This window comes from Pelodiscus sinensis, chromosome 2, assembly GCF_049634645.1.
Source record: "Pelodiscus sinensis isolate JC-2024 chromosome 2, ASM4963464v1, whole genome shotgun sequence".
In the NCBI taxonomy this organism is placed as follows: domain Eukaryota; kingdom Metazoa; phylum Chordata; order Testudines; family Trionychidae; genus Pelodiscus; species Pelodiscus sinensis.
The window spans coordinates 184975318-184981317 of NC_134712.1; the positions used below are offsets into that span (position 1 = coordinate 184975318).

General features: G+C 46.4%; 1 long non-coding RNA gene across 1 annotated transcript in view; it reads right to left on the bottom strand.

Annotated features, from left to right (window-relative positions):
• The window catches only part of LOC142827298 (uncharacterized), a 205472-nt gene extending 199815 nt beyond the window's left edge, over positions 1 to 5657 (bottom strand). Inside the window, exon 1 of the long non-coding RNA XR_012901952.1 lies at positions 5458 to 5657. This is a non-coding gene — a long non-coding RNA (uncharacterized LOC142827298). The remainder of the gene's footprint in view (positions 1 to 5457) is intronic.
• Positions 5658 to 6000: the final 343 nt, after the last annotated feature.

Here is a 6000-nt window from a genome sequence, read left to right on the forward strand (position 1 = left end):
GGTGAGATCTTCTTGGAGTCTCTCACAGTCTGCTTCTGTCTTGACTATCCTAAACAGTTTGGTATCATCTGCAAACTTTACTACCTCACTGCTTACCCCTTTCTCCAGATCATTTATGAATAAGTTGAAAAGGATTGGTCCCAGGACTGATCCTTGGGGGACACCACTAGTTACCCCTCTCCAATCTGAAAATTTACCATTTATTCCTACCCTTTGTTTCCTGTCTTTTAACCAGGCAGTTATTTTGAAATAGTGTCAAAATACTGTCAAGCTGGAGGACTTCTTACTCCAACCCCTGTAACCCTCATTGTATGAGGAGTAAGGGAAGTCAGAGGAAGAGTGCTCTGTTTCAAAGTAAGTGCTGTGTAGATGCTCCCTATTTCAAAATAAGCTATTTTGAAATAAGAAACCCAATTGACGTAGCTCAATTTGCGTAGCTTATTTTTAATTAAGCCTTGCTGTATAGATACACCCTAAATATTTTTCTGTCAAAAAAACCCTGTCAATTTCTAAAAATTTCTGTCAGAAAACAGGTACATTTCCTGCCAGCTCACCCATTTCCCTGGCCACCCACCTGGCAGGCTGCCACGGAGCAAGGGTATCCAGGCTTCCAAGATCCCAAGCCAGCTGGCTCCTCAAGCTCCCTGACTCCTGTCAGGCACCCTGGAAAGCTCAGTCAGATCTTTCAGCTTCCTAGCCAGGCTCACAGGGAGTCTGGAATCCTGTGGACCCTCCTCCTCTCTGCCAGCTCCCACACTCTAAGGCTCCCAGGGATTCTATGCTTTTGAAATTTTTCTGGAATTTCCTTTCCACAGGAAATTTTTACTTTTCATTCCAAAAAAAGAGCAAAATAATGGCAATACTTCAGAATTTCCCACACAAAAGGCAAACCATAGCACTAAGTAGAAACTTAAGAGAAACTCTTAGAATGATTTAAAGTACTTCCAATTTAGAAAGACAGTCATTCTAATCCTGTGACGAGCTCATCTTTCAGAGCTGCAGTTTCATGGCATGGCATCAAGGGAAACATTACAAAGAATAAAGGTGAGGGTTTTTTTTTTCCCATTACTTGCTAGCATGTGTGTAGATTATAAAGCAACAGAAGGAGGAAAATAGCCAGAGCCCAAAAAGAACCATCTTACATGCATAAATTCAACATGAAGTGATTAAAGAGCTGGAGAAACAGAGTTGGGATAGACAAGATAAAGGGACCAGAGTGTGTGTGTGTGAGAGAGAGACTGCAGGACAAATAAAGTAAAATTGAAGAGACGTATAGGGTCAATCATACCCTGATATGCATAGAAGGTGAGAGGAAAGAAGGGGAAGAGACTTTCAGAGCTCCTAGGCCAGGAAGGTGGCCACAGTGCCATGCTCACAGAAGGGCCAGGGCCTCAGGCAGAAGGTGTGGGTCCCTCAGCACCATCCAGACTGTGCCACGCCCAACTCACCCCATAGCCATCCCCTGTGCCTCCTGGAGCACACTCTGCTGTGCTCCCCTGGCCCTCCACCAGCCCTGAGAGCTGCCCAGAGTGTGTGGTGTGGCACTCCAGCGGTGATTAAAAAAGGCAGCAGCGGTGGCAACCAGAGCCCTAGGCCTTTTTGAATTGCCAGACCCTGGAGCAACTGCCCTGCTCTTCAGTGAGCCTGGATAGGCACTGAGCTTGAGCCAGACCAACATTGCCCCAGGTGGAGATATAATGCCCTTTACATACTGTGCTTCACAGAGCCACCATGCATTGAGTAGAAGCAGTCCTGCTGCTCTACATCTAAAAAGGGGTGCAGCAGGAGAAGGTGGTGGTGGTGAGGGAATGGTTACACAATGGTCTGTTGCATAGAGATACTAACAGAGAGAAGTCTAGAATCAAGGGACTGTGCCTGGCCAATCCATGGTGGCATGTGAGCAAGGACACATCTTGCACCCACCCCTCAATTGCTCATGTGTCATGGCCGAGCAAAAACCTCTTTTGCTGGTATAGCTTACTACATTTGGGGAAGTGATATAAACTGGCAAACACAGTGTAAGCTGCACCCCACTCCCCCTTATAGAATTGCTCTAATGGCATATCTAAATCTTAGGCCTGGTCTACACTGGGAGTTTAGGTTGAACTTAGTCACATTAGGTTGAATTTATAAACAATGAGTCCACACCATCAAGCCCTCTCCATCGACTTTAAGGGCCATTAAAAAGTTGCTTTCAGTACTCCTGCCTTTCACAAGGAGTAATACTAAATTTGGCCGTCCATGGTTGAATTTATACTAGTCCAAATGCAGCAAAGTGAAAGTCAAAGTTCTTGGCCTCTGGGAGGTGTCTCTCAGTGTTTTGCTGTGATCACTCAGGTCAGGACTTTCAACTCTACTGCTCTACAGGTCAACAGGAAATGCCACAGGAACATTTGAATTCCACGTCCTCTGTGGCCAGCATGGCAAGTAAACCTCTGACTGGGCAGCATACCTGAGCAGCACAACTGACCATGAATGCTCAGGTCACAGACAAGCACTAGCATGGAGCATGCAGGAGGTCCCGGACCTCATTGCTGTGCGGGGAGAGGAATCTGTTCAGGCAGAACTAGGAACCAGCAAAAGGAACACAGATATGCGTGCCAAGATTGCAAAGGGCAGGGAGGAGAACGGATACACCAGGGATGCCCAGCAGCGCTGTGTGAAAATAAAGGAACTGAGGCAGTCATACCAGAACACAAAGGAGGCAAACGGACAGTCTGAATCATTGCCATAAACATGCGGCTTCTATGTGCAGTTGCATGTAATCCAGGGGTAGAGGTAGGGGGCGGCAGCCAGCTTCCCTAGCCAGTCCATGGATTCCTCCCAGCATACTTCTCTGGCAGCTCGGGGCAGCAGTGTGGAGGACAGTGTGGTGGAAAAGGAGGAGGAGAATGGTCAGCAGGCAAGCAGGGAGACCAAGGTCACTGGCAACCAGGATAGATAGATATAGATATAGATATAGATATAGATATAGATATAGATATAGATATAGATATAGATATAGATATAGATATTAAAACTTTGGAGATGATTCCCTCCTCCCAGGAAGTTTCACCACCATGTCCCGATGGCGGGGAGATCACTTCTGGTAAGTTCACATTTTTCATCATGCTACAGCTGGGTTAACGCAATCGGGTGTGACCTGTAGTGGCCACTGTTCCTACACAGCAGGGGAGCCCCAGAACAGCTTGTTAATGTGTCTGAAGATGGAGCAGGACTCCTCCCTTTGATCCATCTCACAAGGTTTCTGAGGAGACCAGCTTTATTCCATCCTCCATGGTCGGGCACGTTTCCAAACCAAGCCGGCAGTACGTGGTCTGGCATTGTTGCAGCACAAAGCATTGCAGCATAAGGCCCAGGTTTCTGGCCACTTTCAGTCAGCATCTGCTCCCTATCACTCTGTGAGATTGGGAGAAGACTGATATCAAGCATGGCAACCTGGATGAAGCAGGGGAAGCTGCAGTAAAACTCTGTTTGCTCATTCCCAATGAAGCATGGCTTGAGCCCCTGCCCTGATTTTCAAAGCATCTCTGATTTGTAGTGCTCCTAGCTGTGCTCTCCCTATTGCCCTGGCTGCTCGTAATTACTGGCTAAGCACTGTTCCTCAACCCCTCCCCCCGCCCGCAACCTTGTCATAAAACTTTCCTCCTTACTCTCACAAATACTATGAAGCTCACAGCAGGCTGCCACAAAAACAGGAATGTTGCTTTCTCTGAGGTCTAACCTAGATAGTAGATGGTGAAACCTTCCCTTTAAATATCCAAAAGCACATTCTACCAAGATTTCTGTAGTTGAACTGCTCCTTCCGGCAGTCCAGACTGCTTCTGTACAGCTTCATGAGCCATGGGAGCAAGAGGTAGGCTGGATTGCCAAGGATCACTATTGGCATTTCAACATCTACAATGTTAATTTTCCATTCTGGGAAGAAAGTTCCAATTTGCAACTTTCTAAAGAAACAGGAGCTCCTAAAGATGTACGCCTCATGTACCTTTCCCGACCATCCCATGTTGATGTCAGTGAAACAGCCTTTGTGATCCACCAGCACCATCGAGAAGTACTTGTTTGGCAAGGTGGTTGGGTGCCAAGATGGGGATATGTGTTCCATCTACAACCCCATCACAGTTAGGGAACCCCAGCACGGCAAAGTCCTCCACTATGTCCTGCACGTTTCCCAGAGTTACTACTCTCCATAGCAGAAGGGTACTGATTGCCTTGGCTACTTGGATCACAACAGTCTCCACTGTAGATTTCTCCACTTTGAATTGATTCCTAACTGACTAGTAGCTGTCTGGCCTTGAAAGCTTCCATGGAGCTATTACCACTTGCTTCTCCACTGTCAGAACAGGTCGGCTACGTCTACACTGGCCCCTTTTCCGGAAGGGGCATGTTAATTTCAGCTATCGTAATAGGGAAATCCGCGGGGGATTTAAATATCCCCCGCGGCATTTAAATAAAAATGTCCGCCACTTTTTTCCGGCTTTTAGAAAAGCCCTTTTCCGGAGGATCTTATTCCTACTTTGAATAAGATCCTCCAGAAAAGGGCTTTTTTTCCGGAGGATCGAGGCCAGTGTAGACGCTCTTTTCCGGCTTTTCTAAAAGCCGGAAAAAAGCGGTGGACATTTTTATTTAAATGCCGCGGAGGATATTTAAATCCCCCGCGCATTTCCCTATTGCGATTTCAAAAATTACCATGCCCCTTCCGGAAAAGGGGCCAGTGTAGACGTAGCCGTCTGGTATTTCTTGCACTTCAAGGAGGGGGAAAATAATTTACAAACATCCATGAAAGTGGCCTTATGCATGTGAAAGTTTTGCAGCCACTGCTGATGGTCCTGTGGTTGCATCACTATGCAGTCCCAGCAGTCTGTGCTTTTCTCGTGGCAACAAAATTGGTATTCCACTATGTCAAGAGGATCAAATGCTGGCAACATTTACCAGTCACCCAACTCAAGTGCTCCACAGAAGAGTACATTCATGGCCTTTCAATATTTTTCCTCATTCTGGTAGACCCAGGATATGATCTGGATATACTCCAGCATAAGGCATAGCACGGTTAATGTGATTGCCATAATATGTTGCTGCAGAATGGGTTCCATGATACGTTCCTTGCTTATACTACATGGATAACCAGGGGGGAAAAGGGCACAAAAAGACTATTCATTGTTGCTTTAAAGCAGCTGGGGACTGAAGAGACAAATGTACCATGGGACGCTGATGACATGTACCCAGAACCACTTGCTGCACAGAACAACCTGCCAGTCCCAACATGCCCTGGGAGCATAATCAATGCAGAATGCAAAGGGGCAGCAGGAACTTTGGGATAGCTACCCACAGTGCGTCACTCTCAAAATCAACGGTAGCCACCCAACTGGGGACACGTACTTCAAACTACATTGAATTCTTGTGCACTGTAGGGACATGCACCTTTAACTTAACAAAATTGTTTGGTAAAGAAATGACCTTAATAAGTTTGATCTTATCTTGTAATGTAGACGTAGCCTTAGAGTACCAATTGAAAGGTTACTGCTGTTTTCTCAGAAGACAGCTATCTCCTTTCTTCCCCTGTGTGTATCTCTGATTAGGTTCAATCACGGCTTACTGCAGGACTCCCATGCCAACACAGGAGTGTTTAATCTCCACAGACCTTGAAAGTAATGTGATCAAATGGACGACTGAGGGAAGCTGACAGGTGTACAGCTGTGCACTGCACCTCTGCTGCCCCCTGACTTCTGAGCTCATCTGTCTCTGCTGTCTCACAGCGTACAAGCACTCAGCCAAAGGAGATTTAAAGCAACATTACAAGTTACTGCAGTTAGCCAAGAGGAAAGAGAAATCAGCTGAGGGTAGAGATGAAACTCTAAGTGGACAGCAAAATCTGTTAGTCCCTTTCCTTTAATTCTGTTGTGCAGGAATCCCACTTGTTGCAAAAGGCGGGTTCCGTATTTCATTCTGCTCTGAGTCTCAGTGTGGCTCTTGTCCCATTTTTGTTTGTCAGGCACATCA